This window comes from Balaenoptera ricei, chromosome 7, assembly GCF_028023285.1.
Source record: "Balaenoptera ricei isolate mBalRic1 chromosome 7, mBalRic1.hap2, whole genome shotgun sequence".
NCBI lineage: Eukaryota > Metazoa > Chordata > Mammalia > Artiodactyla > Balaenopteridae > Balaenoptera > Balaenoptera ricei.
The window spans coordinates 3,145,772-3,158,267 of NC_082645.1; the positions used below are offsets into that span (position 1 = coordinate 3,145,772).

At 35.5% G+C, this 12,496-nt stretch overlaps 1 protein-coding gene and 1 non-coding gene across 6 annotated transcripts in view; both read left to right on the plus strand.

The window, feature by feature from the left end:
• NCKAP5 (NCK associated protein 5) overlaps positions 1-12,496 on the plus strand; it is a 1,059,956-nt gene that overhangs the window by 496,598 nt on the left and 550,862 nt on the right. The window lies entirely within an intron of this gene.
• Positions 10,336-10,408, plus strand: TRNAG-CCC (transfer RNA glycine (anticodon CCC)). Its single transcript has one exon. It is a non-coding gene; the product is annotated as a tRNA-Gly (tRNA).

Consider the following 12,496-nt stretch of genomic DNA (forward strand, 5'->3'; position numbering starts at 1 on the left):
AATTGGGAAAAAGAACTCTTTGAGCTTTAAGGAGGATGTTCAAATGTTCAAAGGGTTGTACGGCTTTATCTCCTGAAGGTCTACTGGATGCCCAGGCTTCCAGCTGTGAGCACAATGTCCGTAAAGGAGCGATCTCAGATTTTTCAGATAAGGACAGTGTAACTTAATTCAAGCCTCTCAGTTCTTCGAACCTGAAAAATAAACAGCCTAAAAGAACACTCAGCTGTTTGCTAATGTAATTGTCTTTTATCGTCTTCCTTCTCTCCACTCTTTGTGGTGTAATCTCCCTGTCCATTTCAGTGTGTGCCATTTAGGAAACTGATGTTTCCTTGTGTTTTGAATTGTACTGAAAATCAATATGGTTGTTCTGGCCTGTATATAGCAACTTCATTTTGTAGACTTTCTTTGCCAAAGTATCTGCCTGTGTGCCCCTCTAGTATCAGAGATGGCTGTCGGGGGACCTGGGGAATGGACTTGTGTGGGTTAACTGCTGCTGCTATCTCTGAGAAAAAAATATGACATCAGATTTTTTTCCCCACGTATAACAAAACAATGGCACGCGTGCAACTTTACAGCGAATGCTTTTTTGAAAAGAGAAGCCACATATTTTCAGACCCTGAAAGCTGCTTCCATTTGATTTCATGAGAGGTAATTGACAATTCATCTGCTGAAAAGTGTAAGAAATTTGTAAAATAAGCTGGCCTTGAACTTCTCTCAAGAGGGAAGGCAGAGGGCTGGAACAAGAGGTTGAATGTTGAGTGGATTCTGGAAGGTTCCGTGGCCCTTGAGCATGCTAAAATACTTGGTGATCATGTTGTTTGCTCTGCTAGTGATCTTAAGGCAAAGAGAATCTTGACTGTTCCAACAATACGATGAAGCTGCTAGCAAGCGTCTTTGAGCAATGACATGGGAATAAGTTGAAGAAAATGAAGGTTTAGTTAAATGGTGAACTGAAAATGTTCAATCTGGACTTCTACTGCATTGCAAAATGTTTCTGAGCTAGGCCATTCTGTAATGTTTCCATCTTTGTTCAGGCTAGCTAGCTCCTGTTCAACACTTCATCAGCTATGTTCAAAGTGAAGGTGAAGAAGTGACAGCTTTTCTAGGTCTGTTTATTCATCCTTAAAATGAGGAAGTTGTGATTGTATGATTTGCAGCCCTGCGAATGAGCGTTTGTTCATGTAAAGTTTTTATAATGGGAAGATTTTTCTGGTAATAACTAAATGTTATTTAAGTTCATAAGAACAGGCCCCTAAAGAATGTATCTTTCTGATTCTGACATTGAATGAGCCTGAGTTGAAATCATCTCAGACAGATAACTGTCGAGTTTTTCATGAAACGAAACCCCCTTTAAAAACATTATAGAAGTTATTGTTCAGTGTAGAAAATACCCAGAAAACACCGGCAAACACAAAGTGACTCTGGTTGCTCAAAAACCAGCTTTGGAAAAGTTACCAGTGTTTTGTTACTCATCTTTAAATAATGTTAATGAAGAAACACATTTATGTATTGACTGATTTAACAAGTAAGTTATGGAGCACCTAACCCTAACCCTACCCAGCACTATTCTAGGCATTGGGGAAGCATCAGTGGAAAAAACAGGCAAACATCTGAGAGCTTACATTCTAGTCATTGGGGAGACAGGTGTTTGATGGAATTACCGTCAGATGGTGGAGGCAGCTATGAGAAAATAAGATCAGGGTAGGGGAAAGTGGGATGGTAGGGGATCAATATGAGTGTTCTTAGTAGTAAATCACTGAAAAGTTAGTATTAGAGGGACGTTGAGGAGGAGAAAGAGTGAACCATGATGATAGTTCCAGCAGGGGTTAGCATTCCTGGCGGGGAGGTGAGCAAGTTCAAAGGCCTGGATTGCCTGAGGAACAGCATGGAGAAACAGGATGGCTGGAGGGCATGAGGGAGAGGATGAACAGTAGAAGATAATTCACAGAAGTGATGGGGGCAGAGGGGTATGTCATCAAGGTCCCCAGAGATCTCTGGCTCATGCTCTGAGTGACAGGATCCATTGGAAGGCTTTGAGTGAGTGCCCTGATGCCATCTGATTTACTACTATTCATACGACTGTTTCCCCCAATTCCATAATTGATCACATCTCAATTCTTTAGAGACAACTAAACCCTGATTTTTATTTATGTCCTTTATTTTGCTTTTTTCTCCCTCTTTCTCGGTATTTTTTTCCCCTCTTTCCTTACCTAGTCATTCCCCACCCCGAATTTTCAACTTAATTATATGCTTCAGCTTTTTTGCTCCTAGGATTCATTTATTTCTGAAGGCCTGATTCTTTCAGTATCTGACAGCTCCTAAAATCAGGCAGTTCTATTAAGCCTCTAAATTTAATTCTTGCTGTTATGAGCCCAGAACTTTTCATACGTTTTTAGCAGAAATGGAAAGCAGTTCATCACAACCAGATCACCTTATGCTTTTAAAGAATAATATTTACAGTATGCTATGTTTTATCCACATGAAAGGAAAAATGGTATGTATGGAAAAAGTTATATAAGTATTTTCAAAATGCTATATAATTGAAGCAGATAATTATTTTAACAATCATCAGTGAACCTGTTATAATCAAAGTCTTTAATGCAAAACATGGCCTTTTAAAAATTTGACTGTGCAATAAATCTTTCTACTTATAAGTTTTTAAGGTAGTACCCAAGGCATCATTTTTGAGAGATTCCTTTTATTTTTTTTTAACACACTGTTTATTTTGGAACAATTTTAGACTTCCATGAAGTCGCACACCTGCATACTCTTTAACCAGTTTTCTAGTGTTAATACTTACGTAACTATGGTGTAATTATAGAAACTGAGAAATTAACATTGGCACAAAACTATTAACTAAGTTCCAGATTTTTTTGGAATTTCACCAGTTTTTGCAATAATGTCCCCTTTCTGATTTAGGATTCAGTTCAGGGTACTGCATTGCATGTAGAAAGATTTCTTTTTGCTGGCTGATTGACACATGTGGGAATAAGAAAGAATATGTATTTGGGAATGAGGCAAGTCTGGATTCAAAGTCCAGCTCCATCATTAGTTAGCTATATGACCTTGGACACATTCCTTTATGGGTTTTTAACAATTCTGCCTGTGCTTTTATTCTGTTAACTCAGGTCTTTACTTGGGAGAGCTATCTTTGAGTATATTATACGTTTCCTATTTGTTTCTTTGTTCTTTATTTGTTCTTCCACGAAATAACTATTGCCATTGTTTTCATACTTACCTTTCATTATTTTTCACAAACTGCTATAAGATCATGTTTCTCTTTATTCTGGGAGATTGTATTTCAGCTTGTGTTCTCTATCACTGGCTCAATTTACTGCAAGATCTTTTCTGTCCGTAAGACTTTGATGTCATCTTAAACTTTGTTATATGTAAAAAAGGCCCCTTCTACCCCAAGAGTATATTCATTCCCAGTATCTTGTAGAATGCATATAGTTTTTATTTTTCTATATGTAAATCTTTGCATATTCTAGGTGGAATTACATTGGTGTGAGGTAGGGATCAAAATGAGTGTTTGCCCAAATTAACTGTTCAATAAATGGTGTTGGGAAATTAACTAGTATCTAACCTTTACTGTCGCATTTACCATCTTCCAAATTCAATCCCTATCAAGCCGCCTCAATTACTGGATGGCTTATTCTTTTCTATTAACCTTATTTAGTCTATTCTTACAATAGCCTAAATTGTTTTAATTACTAGAAATTTGTCTATTTAATATTTTATAGGCTGAATTCTTTCTGATTATTCTTTTTTATCCAAACTTAAAAAGATAATTTTATTTATTGAATAGCAATCAGGGTTCATGAGTTAAAAATATGTATTTGGATTTTTTTTAAAAAAGTATTTTTTTTTTTTTTAAAAAGTATTTTTATATGTATTTATGACACAGGAGTATCTCAGAGACTATTTCAAAATGACATGAAAAATGGCTTAATATGTTTATTTTTTTTACATTTGTATTAAAATTTTTTTAAAGAATGTCACTTCTACCACTGTTTGTTTTTTATTAGTATCTCAAGAACACTAATATTCTACCAAACATAATTTTTTAAATGTTTGGTTTAGTTATGCAAAGTTAACAACACTGTGTGGTTCCTTGTCATCCCATTCTGTTTGGGAAAAAGAAAAATATCCATTTTTGATTACTCATCTCAAGACACTAAGGAAGCATAGTATCCCCATTTAACGTGTTGCAGGATTCCCTTTTTTCCTACATCTGGATATTCAGACACTGGCTGGGTGTTACCATACTGTACCATCAGCTAAATTCAAAACCATATCCTCTTGTTTTTTTGCACAAGAACATCCAAGGAATAACTGTCAAAGATTAGGATATTTGACAGTTGTATCAGGAATTTGAGAAAAAGCAGAGAAGAGTTGGAGGAAGTAGGGAGATCAGAATCCTTGGACCCTCTGTGACATCCTTGCTGGAGGATGGGGCAAACTTAGGTCAGCAGAATCCCTCGCCAGATCTTATTCATTCAGTGCCACAGTATGAACAGCCAGCTGTGGTGATATCTGGAGTTAGCTGGATTCACTGATACAAAAACACATTAAACAAACTTCATGCCTGTGGACCCACAGTTTCTAGTGGGTCTCTGTTTAACTGCAGGGTTCTCTTCTTCAAATATCTGCATAGTGTTTGAGAGCTTTAGTCCTAGTCTTATTTTTAAGTTGTTGGTTCCCTGCCCTGTGCAGCATGTGAGTTTATTTTCCCTCTTAGTCATTTGTAGAAAGCAAAAGTCACAGTGTTAAATAATTGTTATTTAAACAAGAAGAGATAATTTCTTTTAATTGAAGAGACGCATGTAGAAATAGGAACACTGCAAACAACCCAGGTGATATTGCCTTGGTGAGTTTTCAGGATTTTGCCCAGTGTGCCCTTCCTCTTGGCATTGCTGCACAGCTGTGTGGACAGCTGTATTGTCTGGCTTCTGGTAGACAAGAGGGCAGCCAAGAAGGGAGATTCAGAGTTTGGAGACCCAGAAGTAAGGGGGCCTGAAGCTGTAGTACCTAAACATGTCAATTCCTACTGCTAGATTTCTTGGGGGCAGGTGTTTAGTTTTGTTTCACAGCAGCGCAGTGGGTGATACAACTGATTTTGTAACTGCTAGTAGTCAAAGAAAGGGGATTAGGATTACAGGGTGAACTAACCTATTTTTCTGTTTCTTTCCTTTTTTTTTTTTTTTGAGATGAAATTGACATATATCATTATATTAATTTGAGGTATACAACATAATGGTTCAATATATGTACACAGGTTTCCCCTGCTATCTGAAAGGAGAACATTCCTATGAAACCTTTGGTAAGCTGAAATGGTGTAAAGCGAGACACAATTACCTTTTTTTGTAATAGTAAAAATAAGCTTTGGATTTCTTTTGGTTAGTGAAAAAAAGTAAAAATGTAGGTCTTTCATAAAAGTGAAGTCGTGCAAAGCAAACTTTTAAAAAGCGGGGGCTACCTGTATTTTGCGAAATGATCACCACAGTAGGTCTAGCTAATATCCTTTGCCACACACTTACAAACTGTTTTTCTTGTGATGAGAAATTTTAAGATCTACTACTCTCTTAGCAACTTTCAAATATAAAATACAGTATTATTAACTATAGTCACCATGCAATATATTACATCCTCAGGACTTACTTTATAACTGGAAATTTGTACCGTTTGACCCCCTTTACCCACTTTGCCCACCCCTCCCCTCTCCCTGCCTCTGTCTTTGTATCTATGAGTTTGTCTTTTTTTTTTTTTTTTAAGATTCCACATCTAAGTGAGATCATGTGGTATTTGTCTTTCTCAGTCTCACTTATTTCACTTAGCATAATGCCCTCAAAGTCCATCCATTGTTGCAAATGGCAGCATTTCCTTCTTTTTTATGGCTGAATAATATTCCATTGTATATACTGTATACTAGATTTCCTTTATCCATTCATTCATCAATGGACACTTAGATTATTTCCGTGTCTTACCTATTGTAAATAATGTGGAAACGAACATGGAGGTACATATATCTTTTCAAGATAGTGATTTTACTTCCTTTGGATAAATACCCAGAAGTGGAATTGCTGGATCATATGGTAGTTCTGTTTTTAATTTTTTAAGAAACCTCCGTATCGTTTTCCATAGAGTCTTTACCAATTTACATTCCCATTGATAGTACACAAGGGTTCCCTTTTCTCCACATCCTAGCCAACACTTATTTCTTGTCTTTTTGTTAATAGTCATTCTAACAGGTATGAGGTGATATCATATTGTGATTTTGATTTGCATTTGCCGAGTGATTAGTTACATTAAGTACCTTTTCATGTACCCGTTGCCCATCTGTATGTCTTCTTTGGGAAAAGGTCTACAGGCGTCCCTTGGAGATATTGTAGGTTTGGTTCCAGACCATTGCAAAAAAGCGAATGTCACAATAAAGTGAGTCACATGAATTGTTTGGTTTCCCAGTGCGTATAAAAGTTATGTTTATACTGCACTGTAGTCTGTTAAGTGTGCAATAGCATTATGTATTAAAAAATATATATATACCTTAATTTAAAAAATACATTACTGCTAAAAAATGTTAACCATAATCTGACAACACAGGATTGCCACAGACCTTCAACTTGTAAAAAACACAAATATGAAACACAGTAAAGTAGGCACAAAAAAACAAGCTATGCCTGTATTCAGATTTTCTGCCTATTTCTGAATTGGATTGTTTGTTTGTTTGTTTTGCTGCTGACTTATATGAGTTCTTTACATATTTTGCATGTTAACTCCTTAACATATATATGATTACAAATATTTTCTCCCATTTAGTAGGTTACCTTTTAATTTTGTTGATGGTTTCCTTTGCTGTGCAGAAGCTGTTTAGTTTGATGTAGTCCCCTTTATTTATTTTTCCTTTTGTTGCCTTTGCTTTTGGTGTCAAATCCAAAAAAATCATCACCAAGATTGATCTCAAGGAGCTTACTGCCTGTGTTTTCTTCTGTGAGTTTTATGGTTTCAGGTCTATGTTCAAGTCTTTAATCCATTTTGAGTTAATTTTTGTGTATGGTGTACGATAGTGGTCCAATTTCATTCTTTTGCTTGTGACTGTCCAGTTTTCCCAACACCATTTATTAAAGAGACTGTTTTTTCCTCATTGTATATTCTTGCCTCCTTTGTCATAGATTAAGTGACCATATATGTGTGGCTATATTTCTAGGCTCTCTATTCTGTTCAGTTGATCTATGTGTCTGTTTTTATGCCAACACCATACTTTTTTTGATTATTATAGTTTTGTAATACGGTTTGAAATCAGGAAGCATGATGTGTCCAGCTTTGTTCTTCTTTCTCAGTATTGCTTTGGCTATTCACATTTTTTTTGTGGTTTCATACATATTTTAGGATTGCTTGTTCTATTTCTGTGAAAAATACCATTGGGATTTTGATGGAAATTGCATTGAATGTGTAGATTGCTTTGGGTAGTATGTACATTTTAACAATATTAACTCTTCCAAGCCATGAGCACAGAATGTCTTTCCATTTATTTGTTTTTTCTTCAATTTCTGTCATCATTGTCTTAGAGTTACATTTGGTTTAACTCGTTCTTAGGTATTTTATTATTTTTTATGTAATTGGATTGTTTTCTTAATTTCTCTTTCTGATCATTTGTTATTAGTGTATGTAAATCAACCGATTTTGGAAAAACTTGGTTATAATCTCATGAGAAGCTTGGACTTGTCTCCTTGTGTTAATATATTGATGTTAGCAGCGGTCGTGGCAGTTGAGTTTAAAGTATCATCCAAAGAAGAGAAGCATCTTGGACAACACACCATTCACAGTGTTTATCGTTAGCTGAAATATATCCATAATGTATCTCTGGAAATAGAACCAAGGGTGTTTTTCTCTTGTTCACAACAGCCAACTTCATAAGTTAAAAAGCCAAGTAGACATGTCTTTCTAAGAGTTTAGAACGGTAGGTGCCAAACTTCAGGACATGTTTCTGTATATGTGCTAAATTTTGGAAATAGGCCCTGCGTATTATTTTTGTTCATTTATCTGTTCAGCTTATCCAAGAGAAAATAAAATGAAGTCATTGCTTTCATAAAATTTATACTATAAAATACTTATTGCACAAATACATAAATGTCATACTTTTCATGATCTCTGTTCACAGTCAGTAATACCAGAAATCAGTAATAACCCCTCAAAACAGAATAACTTTGAAATTTTTAATAGAATATTTTGTTATTCGCTTAAAAAAATTTTTGAAGTACAGTTGATTTACAATATTGTGTTAGTTTTAGGTGTACAGCAAAGTGATTCTGATATATATATATATATATATATTTTATTCACTTTTAAGCAAATAAATTATAAGAGAAATTAAAAATATTTAAGCTGAATGAAAATGAAAACACTCCATTTACACAAACTTAGGCAGTGTAATTAAATCAAAACTTATGGTGAGATATACACCTTTAAATGTATGTAATAGGAAAAGAAAAGATTTTAAATTCATCAGTCATTTAACTCAAGCAGCAATAAAGAATAATAAACATAAAGAGAGAAGAGGAAAGAAATAATGAAATAAAAAACAGAAACCAATGAAATACAAAATGAAAAAATAGTGCAGAGTTTTCAGCAACACTAATTTATCCACATAACGCGTAAAAATTATAAGACAATTAGACTTGTGACCACTAACTGGGTATTTGACATTAAGAATTATTGTCAATATATAGATGTAAACTTGATATTATGGTCATATGTTTCAAAAGAGTTCTTACTGTTTAGAGATATACAGAGAAATATTTGCCAGTGAAGTACTGTGATGTCTGGGTTTACTTCCAATAATACTGAAAGAGGAGAATAGCTGGAGGTGTAGATGAATCAAAATTGGCTATATTTGATAACTGTTGAAGTCGACTGTTTATTATACATTTTTCTACTTTTACAAATGTTTAAAATGTTTCATGATAAAAAGTTTTTTAACCCCTTCCTCACCCGGAAAGCTGCCAGGCTCTGATGATTTTACAGAGGAGTTCAACCAAACCTGTAGTGAAGGAGATAATATTTTATACAAATTGGTGCTGAAAGAAGATGAAAGAAGTATCCCCAACTCACTGTTTAAAAAGTTAAAGCTAAACTTTTCATTTGAGAAAAGTTATACATTTACCAAACAATTGCACAGACAGTAGAGAGATTTCCTGTATGCCCCATACCCAGTTTCCCAATTATTAACATCTTATTGTTTTATGGTGCATTTGTCACAACTAAAGAACCAATATCGATACATTATTATTAACTAAAGTCCATTCATTGTTCCCATTTCCATCGTTTCACCTCATGTCCTTGCTGTGTGTCAGGATCCTATCCAGGATAACCATTACATTTTCTCATCTTGTCTCGTTACGCTCTTCTTGGTTGTGGCAGATTCTGAGACTTCCCTTGTTTTTGCTGACCTTGACAGTTTTGAGGAGTCCTGGTTAGCTATTTTGGGACATTTGTCTCAGTGAGATTTGTCTGCTGTTTTTCTCATGATTAGACTGGGATAGATTTGGGGGAGGGAGACCACAAGTTAAAGTGCTGTTTTTATCACATCGTATCAAGGTTGCATAATATCACTATAACTCATCGTTATTTAGGTGAACCTTGATCACGTGGCTGATGTAGTATTTGTCAGGTTTCCACTGTAAAGTGTCTCTCCCACCACCCCTTCCATACCGTCCTCTTTGGAAGGAAGTCGCTCTGCACGGCCCACGCTTAAGGAGTGTGCAGTAGTGTTCTTCCTCCTGAGCGTGCAGTATCTATGTAAATTATTTTGAATTCTTTCACATGGGAGATTTGTTTGTTCTTTCCTGTTTATTTATTCAATCGTTTATATTACTATGAATGCATTGATATTTACTTTTATACTTCGGGTTATAAACCAACATAAACTATGTAATTTTGTTGCTCTATTTGTTCGGCTTTGGCCATTAGGAGCCCTTTTCGTTGGCAATCTTGTCCCTCTCACACACTATCATCATTGTTTTTGTTCGTTTTCCTTTCCTTGCCTTGCCTGTTCTTTTCTTTCTTTCTTTTTTCCTTTCTTTTCTTTTCTCTTTCTTCTTAGCACTTTCTTACTTTCTGGTTTTACAAGATACTTCAGGCTCATCTTGTATATTTCCCTCCCGCAGTCTTAGAATCAACCATTTCTCTAAGGAGCACTGGTTTTATTTAATGGACAACGGTATTTGAAACCAAGATCTGGTTGCTAGGTGCCAACTCACTTTTATGAGGCTTATTTAAAGTGAGATTTATTCCAGGAATGCAATGATTGCTTGACATTAGAAAATTGAGGGGGCTTCCCTGGTGGTCCAGTGGTTAAGACTCTGTGCTCCCAATGCAGGGGGCCCAGGTTCAATCCCTGGTCAGGGAACTAGATGCCACATGCTGCAACTAAGATCCCACATGCCACAGCTAAAGATCCCACACACAGCAACGAAAATCCCGTGTGCTGCAACTAAGACCTGGCACAGCCAAATAAATAAATAAATATTAAAAAAAAAAAGAAACTCGATTAAAATAATTGACAGCAGTTATAGATTAAACACAGAGAACAAAACCTCAACAGATACAGAGTAAAACGTTTGATAAAATTCAATACCAATTCACAATAATTAAAAAAAAATGTAGTCAGCCAAGAACAAAAGGATATTTTCTTAAATTGATAAAAGGTGTCCATGGAAAATCTTTAGTAAAAATTGTGCTTAATGGTGAAATGGTAGAAGTATTCCTTTTAAAATCCATAACCAGACCAGGATGCCACCTGTCACTGCTGCTATTTATTTTTATACTTCTGGTCCGAACTAGCATACAATAAGTAAGTGATGTAAGGGTTGGGGAAAAAGCAGTTTATATTATTTGCAAATAATGATTGTCTAAATAGAAACTTTAGACAAACTTTTAGAAGATTGCTGGGTATAAGATGAATATACAAAAGTTAATAGAAATCCTGCATATCCATCATCAACTCTTAGAGTCGTTTTAAAAGACAGTACTTAAAATAGTTTTTTTTAAAGGCATCTAAGAATAAATCTAAAAAGGAATACGTAAGATATTGATGGAGCAATTGTTAAAGAGTATAAAAGAGGAGAGATAAATTAGTGGAGAGATGGGCCATATATTCTTGGAAGGGAAGACTCAGTACCATAAAGGTATCCACTTACCCCAAAGTGATTTATATATTCCATGTAATTCTAATCAGAATCCCAAAGGGGTTTTCACAGAATACAAAAAGCTAATCTAATATTAATATTTAAAATGTAGGGGTTTTTTAATAAATTTATTTTTTTAATTTACATATTTTTGGCTGTGTTGGGTCTTTGTTGCTGTGCACGGGCTTTCTCTACTTGCAGCGAGCGGGGGCTACTCCTCGTTGCGGTGGCTTCTCTTGTTGCGGAGCACGGGCTCTAGGCATGGGGGCTTCAATAGTTGTGGTGCACAGGCTCAGTAGTTGTGGCTCACGGGCTCTAGAGCTCAGGCTCAGTAGTTGTGGCGCACGGGCTTAGTTGCTCCGCGGCATGTGGGATCTTCTGGACCAGGGCTCGAACCTGTGTCCCCTGCGATGGCAGGCAGATTCTTAACCACTGCGTCACCAGGGAAGTCCCAAAAATGTAGGATTAAGTATAGATGATATGATTTTAAGGAAAGATAACAGGAAGTGTTGTATCCTATCACACATGAAGATTTATCATAAAGCTAAAGCAATTAAATCTGTGTGGTGTCGGGCAGAGATATCCAAATAAACCAGGAGAACAGAATGGAGAGCCTTGAGTAGGCCACATGTAAATAGGAATCTATAATGGAAGTAGAATTACAATTCAGTGAGGAAAGAATGGACAATTTAAAAAGGCCACTGTGACAATTTATAGAGTAAATTACACAATTTCATTGCTACCAGGTACAATGCACAGAAGTAAATTTTGAACGAATCAAAAACTGAAAGCAACGTTTTAAGATTTTTAGAAGTTAATATAAGGAACTCTCCTTATAATATTGAAATAGGGGAGGATTTTAGTTTAAAACATAAAGGGAAAAAAATGAAGGAAGATAAAATGTACAAGGAATAAAGAGAAAGATTGATAAATCTTAGTACATTAGGAATAAAAACCTTTGTTCAAAAAAAAATAAAAGAAAAAGAGATCATTAGCAAAGTGAAAGAGTGAGCTCCTGGCTGGTATAAGAGATTTGCAAGGCAAACCAATAAGAAAGTACCATGACCATAAACATTTAAATTTTTCTTGTTCAGAAAAATGCAGAATATAGATGAAAACATCACTGGGATAGCATCTCATGCCTATCTATTTTGAAACAATTTTAGAAGTCTGAAAATGCCCGTAGGCAAGCGTATGTGGAAACTGGAACTCTTCTGTATAGTTGGTAGTAGTATAACTGATGCAAACATTTAGGAAGCCCATTTCGTGTTACCTAGAAAGAAGAATGTGCAACACAGCCTGCGATCTAG